This window comes from Gracilinanus agilis, chromosome 4 (assembly GCF_016433145.1).
Source record: "Gracilinanus agilis isolate LMUSP501 chromosome 4, AgileGrace, whole genome shotgun sequence".
NCBI classification, from domain to species: Eukaryota; Metazoa; Chordata; class Mammalia; order Didelphimorphia; family Didelphidae; genus Gracilinanus; species Gracilinanus agilis.
Window position 1 is genome coordinate 410,470,239 of NC_058133.1, and position 12,794 is coordinate 410,483,032.

The 12,794-nt window shown below is 35.1% G+C and overlaps 1 protein-coding gene across 1 annotated transcript in view; it reads left to right on the forward strand.

The window, feature by feature from the left end:
* The window catches only part of UST (uronyl 2-sulfotransferase), a 402,158-nt gene that overhangs the window by 257,730 nt on the left and 131,634 nt on the right, over nt 1-12,794 (forward strand). The gene's annotated exons all lie outside the window — the stretch shown is intronic.

A 12,794-nucleotide genomic window follows, 5' to 3' on the forward strand; every position in this document is an offset into this window, starting at 1 on the left:
TTACTAAAATCTTTGTAGTTGAATGGTTCATTTGCAGATCTCTCAGAGTTAGAGAGAACTAGGTGATATAGTGGAGCCCTTGATTTGCAGTTTGGGAATGAGAGTTCAAATCCTGCCTCAAACACTTACTAGCTTTGTGATTCTGGTCAAGTCAATTTAATCTCTCCCAATTTCAATTTTGCTCTCTATAAAATGGAGATAATAATAGCACCTACCTTGGAGTTATGTAGATCAAATGAGATGAGATATGTACAGCATTTTGGAAATTTTAATATGATATATAATTTCTAGTAGTAGTAGTATGGGTTAAATGGATCCACTGGAAAAGGAAATGGCAAACCACCACTCCAGGATTCTTGCCAAGAAAATCCCATTGATAGGTATGGTCCGTGGGGTCACAGAGTGAGATACAACTAAACAGCTCAACAGCAACAGTAGTATTAGTTGTTGTAGTAGTAGAACAACAGTAGTAGTAGCAGTAGTAATAATAGTGGTAATAAAGGTGGTAGTGGTGGTTACATCAGCAGACCTTATTCATGCAATACAAGCTAAAGAAATATTTTCTCCTAGACTAGGCAACTTATAAACAATCAACCTTGGATCAATGAATTAAACATCCTTCTTTTTTTTTTATTTTAATGGTAGTATGTTTAATATTTGTACAAATGGCTCACATTAAACATATCCCAGATTTTCCAAAGTGTTGCTTTTATTAATGTAAAAGGGTACTTTCAAATAAAAACAAAACAAAAAGGTTGAAACTACCAATAAAAACAATGTTCTTTATTTTCTGGAAGAGTGCAGACTACAAAAGAAGCATAACAGAATTTACTTAAATGTGTCTTCCAAGCCCATATGAACAAATGCCGATTGTTAGAAGGATTAAAGGCTCTTTTCTTACTGTTTTATCAATGTCATTGGAGGACTTATCTGTCTTTTAATTGATATTCACTGGCAGCTAGGGAATGAGGAGTGATTTCCATTATTCTCACAGTAGGATGGTTTAAATGCCTTATTATTGGTTTCCCCTTTTCTGTTGCTGAGATTTTTTTTTTTGTAATTCTTTTTCCATTCCACATATTTTTCTCAATTTCAGTTTCCAGTGAAAACACTATTGAATCTTATTTCAGTTTCCTGTGCCTATCAAAATATCAGCAAAGAGAAGCTCAAGTAAATTACATGGGAAATGAATTCTTTAAATAGTTATAGCCACCATTTTTCCTCTTGGCATTTATTTTTCATTTTATTCTTCCTCCTACTTTCATGACCCTTTCACCCTCCTTTGCTTCCTTCCTCTTTCCTCACTTTCCTAAGACAGTGGCTTCAATTCTTTTAAAAGACAAATCAATCATCCAAGGAAACAGGCTGCAAGATGCAGTCAAGGGATTAATATTGGACATGTTCCCTCCTCTCTACTCTGTCCTTAATTATTGATGTGAACAAAGCCTGCCCTCTGATAGCAATAATATATAAATTAATTCAATTTTGTTAATTCCATAATTCAATTTGGTTTCCATTTTCCATTCCCAAATGTTGTCTTTGTTTTCATTTTCATTAGCAAAGTAATATGTTCCTATTTCATGTCTTTCACATTTTCATGATGCTGACAAGAGCTTCAAAAGCCACTAAAAGCTCCAGAATTTTAGCTATGAGGGCTCAAAGGTTCAATTTAAAAGAACATTTCAATATTCTGGCATGTTTCAAATTGTCCCACTTCATTTCATTATGTTTACTGCCACCTATGCCACCTCTTTTATCATTTTAGTATCCCCTTCTTCAGGAACCTAAAGTGACTCCCTATTGCCTTTTTACCTCAAGTCTTAACTTCTCTCAGTGTATTTTAAGGCCCTCCACAATTTGGGCTCTCATTTATGTTTGTTTTATACAATCATAGGACCTTATTGTCCGCTGAACCATGGTTTGTTGTTTTATTAATTCAACATCCTGCTTTCCAGTGGCCTCAACCAAGACCAACTCCCAGCCCTACTGAATGCCAAAATTCTCTAATTCTAAGTTCTTGTAACTCCCTCCTTTGCCCTGGGAAAATAAGAGAGAATGCTCCACTCCTAATGGAGTGCAAACAGAACATTCCCTGGAAAAAAGTGACAGTGCAGGGGTCTGCACACAAATACTATTCCCCAACTTTTCTCCTCCAACCAGCCAGGACAGCTGTTCTTCTGGCTGTCATCAAAAGGCACACCCTCCTTTCCACACCTTAGCCCGTGAAAGAGAATAAGAGGTACTAGGACTAAGAGGAGGTCTTGTTCAGTTTTTAAGGGCAGGTTATCCTGGCTTTGATTTCATAACCTTTATCTGGATGGTGGTGGCAGAGATAGATGAGGGGCTTATTTCTAAGTTATAATAGTCAAAGTGGCTGGCTGTTAACATTTGAAAAGTTTGTAGTGAAAGTGGAGGGTATAAAGGGTAAAGCGATTTCCCTCTGGGGACTTCTTTCCTTCCTCCCCAACAATCTCCTTCCTACCTTGCTGAAACTTCTGCCCTGAAGACCCAACATCTGGATTGCTGATTCTCTTGCTCCCGATCCCAATCTTTCAGGCAGAGCTCCAGCCATACTTTGCTTTATTCATAATTGGACTCATTTTCCAGATTTCTTATCCTCCTTCCCTACAGCTGCTCTCCCCCCACCCCACAGGACACCCTTCCTCCAGCCCCACTTTCCAGCTCCCCATTATGTGTTGTCTTTCAGATTCAGATATAAACTCCTTGAGGGTAGCAACTAACTTTTATTTGTATAAACAGCTCTTAGCACAGTGTGTGGCCCATGGTGTTTCATAAATGATCTATCTAATTTTCTGGTTCATTTTTCCTATTCTCAAGAACATGTTGTTGTTCAGGTGTTCCATCAGACTTTGTGACTCCAATTGGAGTTTTCCTGGCAAAGATAATGAAGTGGTTTGTCATCCCCTTCCCCAGCTCATTTAACAGACTAAGGACTGAGGCAAACAAGGTTAAGTGATTTTCCCTAGGCACACAGCTAGTGTCTGAGGCTGGCTTTGAACTTGGGTCTTCCTTACTCCAGGCTCAACACTGTTCACTGTGCCGCCCATAATGAATAATGAAGACTCACTAATCTGTACTCTGTATTACAATTTGGCCAGTCTTACTCTCCCCTTTACAAAGCACATTCCTTCCTGTCTTACCTTTGTTTTTGCTTGTACTATAACCGTGAATCATTCCTTATATCCCTCCATCCCAGTTCCTCTTTCAAAATCTATTTCAAGTCTCACCTTCTCTGTAAAATTTTCTTGATTTCAACTCCAAGGCTCTCTCTTCTCTGAACTCTTGCACTTATGGCAAGTAGCTGACTCATATAGTAGAGCTTGGTTGTTTTATATGCTCGTCGCCTCTTCATAAGTAGAGTGAAATCTCCTTGAAACTCTATTTTATATTTCTTTGTAGCCAAACAAAGCCAAGAAGAGTAGAGGGCACAAAGTATGGGTTTATTATATGCTTTATGGCTGATTTGCTTCTGGCTGCATGTGGTTCTGCTCTGTGAATCAAGAATGGCTTGACTTTTTCTTTTGAAAATTTCCCTTTGGAATCTCAGATTAATAGAATGGTGAGAGCAATAACAGATCTTAAATGTTCTCTATTCTACCCCACTCCCATTTACAGAAGAGTTACCTGAAGCTGAAATAAAAACAAGAACTATCCAAGGTATACATTTGGCTCTTCTCATTTCTTCCTTTTAAAAAATGGAATAAAGCCCTGAACTCTCTATTTTCTGAATATACCGTCTGTAACTCCTTTCTTATAGACTGAGGTCTTTCATCTGGAAGCTGAGCTAAGCTATTATTATTTTATTGTTCATTAAATTTGGTATTCTATGATCTAAGTATTTTCTATAGCATTTAATTTTCAGAGCTCTTTGCAATCATCTTTTTATTAGCTGTTCTTTCCAATAAGCCTGTAAAATTGGTTGGTGTTATTCTCCCTGTATTATGGAGAAAAATTGATTGTTAGAGTCATGGAGTGAAATGTTGAAGGTCACACAGGAAGGCTGTGCCTTTGATGCTTCTTAACGATGGGCCCACATACTACAAAAGTCAGGTAACCTCTCTCAGCCTGTTTCCTCACCTCTAAAACTCTGGTAATTATGAGCCAGAGGATTATTTTTAGGAAAGCTCTTGGTAAATCTTAAAGTGCTTTATTGTCAAAATAGTATTATTCTCATGTTATTGTATTTGAGGATACATAGCATATATGTATATATATATATTTAGATAGATAGATAGATAGATAGATAGATAGATAGATAGATAGATAGATAGCATGTTTATGCTTATCACAAATATTCAGTGATTTATACAAACTTGAGCATCTTTAGAACTTTAGCCAAACTCTTCTACAAGAGTTATCAGCTGAATCCCATGGATGTACAGATATATATGTGTGTGTCTATGTGTAAATATTTATATGTATATATATGTATATATACATATCTCTAATCAATAAACATATATTAAGCAGCTAGTATGTGCCAAGCATTGTGTTAGGCACCAGCACTCTGCTAATCTGTTTTCTAATATGAAGCAATATTATGTTCTACCATTCTTTGGAGTTGTATCTATACTCCAACCCTTTGAATTCTGCCAGATTGTAACTCAGCTTTACACAGTAGAAATTTTAAGTGTGGGGAAAGGATGAAGATATTGGGATTGTGTAGAAGACCTTCAAGATTTCTTTGCAGACCACAGCTGACAAATTCCTTCTTTGGAGGGCCATTCCTTGGGCAATTACCCTTCTGCCATTGTGGTACCGTTGTGATCTCATCCAAAGTCCATAACCCTGAAGGACTTGCAGGTATCCCAAGCATTCCTCAAATGCCTGTTCTAAGAATCTCATACTAACCTTCCATTCCCTCACAATCTAGAGCAGTGGTTCCCAAACTTTTTTGGCCTACTGCCCCCTTTCCAGAATAAAATATTACTTAGCCCCCTGGAAATTAATTTTTTAAATTTTAATAGCAATTTATAGGAAAGATAAATGCACCTGTGCCCATCACCGCCTACCTGGATCGCTGCACCAGGGGGCGGTAGCACCCACTTTGGGAATCACTGATCTAGAGAGTCACTAGTCTTAATTGGGTCTTTTCTATAAATTCTCCTATTGCAATTCAATTCACTGTAATGCAACAAAAAATTATAAAGTTCCTATGAACTTCAAAGCATTTTTCCTTGTAATTGCAAAATTCCTGAAAGAACCAACTGAAATTCAGCACCCACTGGTAGATTACTAACTCTCGAGTAAAAAAATAAAATCTAGTTTAAAAAAGCAGATGTGCTATTGATTAAAATATCATGATAAGATTGTCCAGGATTTATTTATGTATGTGTGAATAGCTACTGCTACTGAACTCTTCTATGCCACCACTGCCATTATTCTATGTTTAGGGACTTTAAGCTTCAAACAACCCTACATCATGTGTCAGGGGTTTTATGGGATCTCTAGACTATTATTATAACTATTTTAGCAATATTATGGATTAAATGAGTTTTGTAGGTTGGACTAGAGACTGAATGACCATTTATAATATTGTTTATATAAAAACACCCAATTTACAAATTAGTTTTTGAACATGATCCATTTGGAAGTTGGAAAGTACAACTGCATCTTTATTTAGCAAATGAAATTGAATTATGCTTTTTGCAACATAAATGGATTAGATTGATCACTAACCCAGAACATATATAGCTTTTCTAGAAGTTAGAGCTAAAAGAATCTTGGAGGTCATATAACCCAATTCCTTCATACTACAAGTAAGAATACCAAAGCCCAGGGAGGTAAACTATCTTGCCCATGGTGCCAGAGGTTTTATATGCCTAAGCTGGATTTAAGCCCATGTCCTCCTCCAGCTCCAAATCCAGTGTTCTTTCTTTTATTATATACTGTGTATTTGGGGTTTTAGTAAGATTATACCTCAAATTCTTCTCCATGGTTCTATTTTTTTAGAATATAACTATATAAGCTACTCCTAGCTGAATTATATTTATTAATTAAACTAGTAACAATAAATAAATTCTAATCCAGTACTGTGGAGAAATAAGTAAAGAAAATTCAACCCTGAAAAAATAATAATTGTACCAGAGTACCTAAGTTTCATACATAAGTGTAATGAAATAAACCCACATTAGACTTTTTAAAGAACAGTGACTCCTTTAAAGGAAAATGAATTAAAAGAAAAAAAGTAAAGCTTGAGAAAAAAAACCCATCAGTTTGATGAATATTGGAAGACCAGCCACAAGAAAAGAAAAGCTGTCCAGAAAAATTTATATTAATGAAACTGGGAGTTAAATTAGAGACAGACTTGAGTTTGGAATTTGTCTCATTTCAGATTAGTGCAGAATTGGTTTTTTTTGTTTTTTGTTTTTTTTTTTACTTTAACCAGAAATTGAGGTATCTAGGAGGCAGAGTGGTTAGAGTGGTGGCACTGAAGTCAAGAAGTCCTGAGTTCAAATTCTGCCTCAGACACTAGCTATGTGACTGTGGCAAGTCACTTGACTTCTCTCAGTCTCAGTTTTCTATCTATTAAATTGGAGCTAATAATAGCACCTCTCTTACAGGGTATATGTGAGGATCAAAAGAGATAACCTATGTGAAGTGCTTTGCATGATATAAAGCACTGTATAAATGTTAACAATTATTTGAATATTATATGTGAAGTGGTTTGCATGATATAAATCACTATATAGATGTTAGCCATTATTTGAATAGCAAAATTAGCTGATGGGGAAAGATGTTTGTTTATAGGAAGAGAGATGCATCCATCAAGTGTTTGTTTTGCCATATACATGTTTCTATAGAGAAAAAAAGTCTTTGTCTAATTTCTGACCCTGGGCAGCAAGTTCTTAAACACCTCCCCAAATGCCTTCATTGGGATAGTATATCCAAATACTTGGAAAATTAACTTATAATGCATATACATGAGTGAATCATTCAGATGCTTAAGAGGCTTTAACCTCTGTAGAGACAAGCCCTTTGCAAGGCCAAGTGTGATTGCTGAATATAGGAACTGGCTCATCGATTCCCTGACACTGCTTCACTTTATTTTAGTCTCCAATGGTTCTCGAGATGAGTCTGCAATTAGCTTTAGTGATCATTATTCATATGCAGTCTACAAATGCAGGATTTTATTGTTAACCATGCAGCATGTTCGCTTAGCTATTTCCATTCACTTTAATGGTATGTGCTCAGTCTTCTGATTTACCTAGGATTGTGAATCTAGTTTGTGTGCCATAAAATTTGATGCATAACTTAATTAAATGGATAAGATATATCCAGAATGTGCCTGGTGCCTCATAGAATTGATTTCAGGTTTATCATTAATCTTGTGCATATAGAATAAGCATATGCTCTAAGTATCAGCAGGATAAGTTGAAGAGAAAGTTATCTGTCTGGTGTGATTTGAATGGTATCACTAAGGACCAAAAGATCTCCCACACTAAATTATCATGTTTCAATACTACATGAATGTGTTATCTAGTCAATGGAGGTATTCCCTCTTTTGGAACAGGTTGTATCTCCATTTCCAATTTCTCCTCTCTCCAATGCATCTTGCACACTGTTGTGTAGAAAGAAAAAAAAACCAGTCTTCCCAAGGCACACATTCTCCTGTTCAAAAATCATCAATGTCTCCCCATTGCTTTTTTGGATGAAATAAAAGTTTAACACACTGGAATTAAAAATTCTCCAGGATCTTGTCTACTCTTCCAGCATTGTTTAACTTTATTCCCCTTTGTGGACACTGTATTCCAACTAAATTAGACTACTAGGTATCCCCCAAACATAATTCTCTATCTCTTGCTCTGTGTAATCAAGCAAATCTAGAATTTGCTTGCTCTGAACTCCAATCAGAATCTTTTTTTTCCTTCAAGACTAAGATCAGTTGCCTCCTCCACTGTGATATTTCTCTGATTCTCCCATTTGTTAATGCTGTCTCCTTAAAAGTACTTCATGTTATATTTACTTACCAGTCCTTTACACACTTTTAGGCTTAACAGATATTTGTTGAGTTTAAGTCCAATAAATGTCTTTTCATCCTGTGTAATTCTTGCCACTAGTTCCCCATAGATATTCCATAGAGGATGTACCCATTGTGTAACAGGCCTTCCTCTAGAGCTTTTCATATTTCATAGGCACTAGCAGAGGAGTCTGAATAGATTCTGTCATACCTTGCTCTCATTATATGATAAATATACTTTCTTTTCAGATTATACATTTCTTATATGATGACATATGCCATTTATTGAGCATAGAGCATCATTGAAAATAGATTTCATCTTGTGTCCACTATACATCTTTCTATTACCTTTGGATCATACATCACATTGATTATAGATCATAGTGTTCCAAGATTCATGACTATATATTCTCCCAACTCCTGAAACACTTATGTAAAAAAGGTGCTTGCACTAGAGAGCATGGAATTATCCAAAGCATTTCACACTTCCCCAAATGCCATCTAGCTTTGAAACCAAGTCATTGTCCATGTGGAACAATTGCACCAGGAATGCATACTGACTTGATAAACCAGAATTCCAAATGCATTTCATACTTTGGATAAATACGCATTTAGTTTTCTTGTAAGAATGGGTTAGGCTAAACTCTTAATAATTTTTATTATCCTTGAGGAGGTCTTACAGTGCTCTGGGATTTGGTATAATAAGTAAAATGTCATTGGTAAAAAAAAAAAAATCTAAAGGACCTCACCATTTATAAAAATGTTCTCTTTCTTTTGGATCCCATACAGCATACTCTCCAGGACAATGGAGAAGAACTTTGGTGAAACATTCCTCTTCTTATTATGTGTCTTACTTAATATTAAAAATGTGTTCTTGAATAGTTTTGTCTGTGGTTTAATTTGGAGGAAATTATTCTTAACATAACATGGAAGACACCTTGGTAGAGGAGTCTTTAATGCTACAATTTGCTTCAATGAGTTGAACTTCAATTTTTAATTTGTTTTTTGGTAATCAACAAGCAGTAAACACACGCATAATTTATATTTTCTTCACAGGACAGTCAATTTTGTGCTGATAAGAAGAGAGCTTATCACAACTACAAAACACTTTCCACACAATTAAAACTACATCTAAACAATTGGAAAAAACATTAATTGCTCATAGGTAGGATGAGCTAATATAATAAAAATGACCATCCTACCCAAATTAATTTACTTATTTAGTGCCATACCTATAAAACTACTAAAAAACTTCTTTACTGAATTAGAAAAAACTATAAGTTCATTTGGAAGAGCAAAAGACCAAGAATATGAAGGGAAATAATAAAAAAATGTCAAGGAAGGTGGCCTAGCAGTATCAGATCTTAAGCTGTACTATAAAGCAGTTGTCATCAAAACAATATGGTACTGGCTAAGAGACAGAGAGGAGGATCAGTGAATAGACTTGGTGTAAGTGACGTCAGCAAGATAGTCTATGATAAACCCAAAGAGTCCAACTTTTGGGACAAAAATCCACTATTTGACAAAAACTGCTGGGAAAATTGGAAAACAGTATGGGAGATATTAGATCTAGATCAATATCTCCCACCCAACACCAAGATAAATTCAGAATGAGTGAATGACTTGAATATAAAGAAGGAAACTATAAGTAAATTAGGTGAAAATAGAAGAGTTAATTGTCAGATCTGTGGGAAAGGAAAGATTTTAAGACCAAGCAAGAGTTAGAAAATATTGCAAAATGTAAAATAAATAATTTTGATTATATCAAATTAAAAAGGGTTTGTACAAACAAATCTAATGCAATCAAAAGTAGAAGGGAAGTAATGAATTGGGGGAAAACCTTTATAACAAAAACCTCGGACAAAGGTTTAATTACTTAAATTTATTTTTTTATTTAAATTTTTATTTTTTAGAAAATTTTCCATGGTTACACGATTCATGTTCTTACTCTCCCCTTAACCCCTCATGCCCCACCTAGCCCCGTAGCTGATGCACATTTCCAATAATATTAACATGTGTGATCAATCAAGACCTATTTCCATATTATTGATAGTTGCATTGTAGTGGTCATTTAGACTCTGCATCCCAAATCATGTCCTTATCAACCCATGTGTTCAAGCAGTTGATTTTCTTCTGTGTTTCCACTCCTGCAGTTCTTCTGAATGTGGGTAGCATTCTTCTCCATAAATCCCTCAGAATGGTCCTGGGTCATTGTATTGCTGCTAGTACAGAAGTCCATTAAATTGAATTTTACCACAGTGTATTGGTCTTTGTGTACAATGTTCTTCTGGCTCTGCTCCTTTTGCTCTGCATCAATATCTGAAGGTCATTCCAGTTCACATGGACTTCTTCCAGTTTATTATTTCTTTGAGCACAATAGTATTCCATCACCAACATATACCAAAATTTGTTCAGCCATTCCCCAATAGGAGGGCATACCCTCTCTTTCCAGTTTTTTGCCACCACAAAGAGCAAAGCTGTAAATAATTTTGTGCAAGTCTTTTTCCCTATGATCTCTTTGGGGGTACAAACCCAGCAATGCTATGGCTAGATCAAAGGGCAGGCAGTCTTTTAGTGCTCTTTGGGCATAGTTCCAAATTGCCATCCAGAATGGTTGGATCAATTCACAACTCCACCAGTCCCAATTTTGCCACATCTCCTCCAATATTTATTACTCTCACCTGCTATCATTTTAGCCAATCTGCTACGTGTGAGGTTGTACCTCAGAGTTGTTTTGATTTGTATTTCTCTAATTATTAGAGAATTAGAACACTTTCTCATGTGCTTATTGATAATTTTGATTTCTTTATCTGAAAATTGCCTGTTCATGTCCCTTGCCCATTTATCAATTAGGGAATGGCTTGATTTTTTGTACAATTGATTTAGCTCCTTGTATATTTGAGTAATTAGACCTGTTTCAGAGTTTTTTGTTATAAAGATTTTTTCCCAGTTTGTTTCCCTTCTGATTTTGGTTATATTGTTTTGTTTTGTTTTTTTGTACAAAACCTTTTAAACTTAATATAATCAAAATTGTTTATTTTACATTTTGTAATTTTTTTCTAAGTCTTGCTTGGTTTTAAAATTTTCCCTTTCCCATAGATCTGACAAGTATACTATTCTGTGTTTGCTTAATTTACTTACAGTTTCCTTCTTTATATTCAAGTCATTCACCCATTCTGAATTTATCTTGGTGTAGGGTGTGAGATGTTGATCTACACCTAATCTCTCCCATATTGTTTTCTAATTTTCCCAACAGTTTTTGTCAAATAGTGGATTTCTGTCCCAAAAGTTGGGCTCTTTGGGTTTATCATACATTGTCTTGCTGACGTCACTTACCCCAAGTCTATTCCACTGATCTTCCCTTCTGTGTCTTAGCTGGTACCATATCATTTAGATGACAGCTGCTTTATAGTATAGTTTAATATCTGGTACTGCTAGGCCCCCTTCCTTCACATTTTTTTTCATTATTTCCCTTGATATTCTTGATCTTTTGTTATTCCAGATGAACTTTGTTATAGTTTTTTTCTAATTCAGTAAAAACAAAATTGGTAGTTTGATAGGGATGGCACTAAATAGGTAAATTAATTTGGGTAGAATGGTCATTTTTATTATGTTAGCTCGTGCTACTCATGAGCAATCAATGTTTTTTCAATTGTTTAAATCTAGTTTTAATTGTTTGGAAAGTAGTTGTGTTCATATAATTCCTGTGTTTGTTTTGGTAGATAGATTCCTAAGTATTTTGTATTGTCTAGGGTGATTTTAAATGGTGTTTCTCTTTCTACCTTTTGCTGCTGTGATGTGTTGGAAATATATAGAAATGCTGATGATTTGTGTGCATTTATTTTGTATCCTGCCACTTGGCTAAAGTTGTTGATTATTTCTAATAGCTTTTTAGTTGATTCTCTAGGATTTTTTAAGTAGACCATCATATCATCTGCAAAGAGTGATAGCTTAGTCTCCTCATTGCCTATTTTAATGCCTTTAATTTCTTTTTCTTCTCTAATTGCTACTGCTAGTGTTTCTAGTACAATGTTAAATAATAGAGGTGATAATGGACATCTTTGTTTCATGCCTGATCTTACTGGGAAGGTTTCTAATTTATCCCCATTGCATATGATGCTTGTTGATGGTTTTAGGTATATACTGTTTATTATTTTTAGGAAAGGTCCTTCTATTCCTATACTTTCCAGGGTTTTCAATAGGAATGGATACTGTATTTTGTCAAAGGCTTTTTCAGCATCTATTGAGATAATCATGTGATTTTTGTTTGTTAGATTGTTGATATGGTCAATTATGTGGATGATTTTCCTAATCTTGAACCATCCTTGCATTCCTGGTATAAATCCCACCTGATCATGGTGGATAATCCTCTTGATCACTTGCTGGAATCTCTTTGCTAGTATTCTATTTAAGATTTTTTGCATCCATATTCATTAGGGAGATTGATCTGTAGTTTTCTTTCTCTGTTTTTGATCTACCTGGCTTTGGAATCAGTACCATATTTGTGTCATAAAAGGAATTTGGTAGGACTCCTTCTTTGCTTATTATATTAAATAATTTATATAGTATGTGGATTTAGTTGTTCTTTGACTATCTGATAGAATTCACTTGTGTATCCATCAGGCCCTGGCAATTTTTTTCTTGGGGAGTTCTTTGATGGCTTGTTCAATTTCTTTTTCTGATATGGGATTGTTTAGGTATTCTATTTCTTCTGCTGTTAATCTAGGCAATTTATATTTTTGTAAATATTCATCCATATCACTTAGATTGCTATATTTATTACCATATAATTGGGCAAAATAGTTTTTAATGA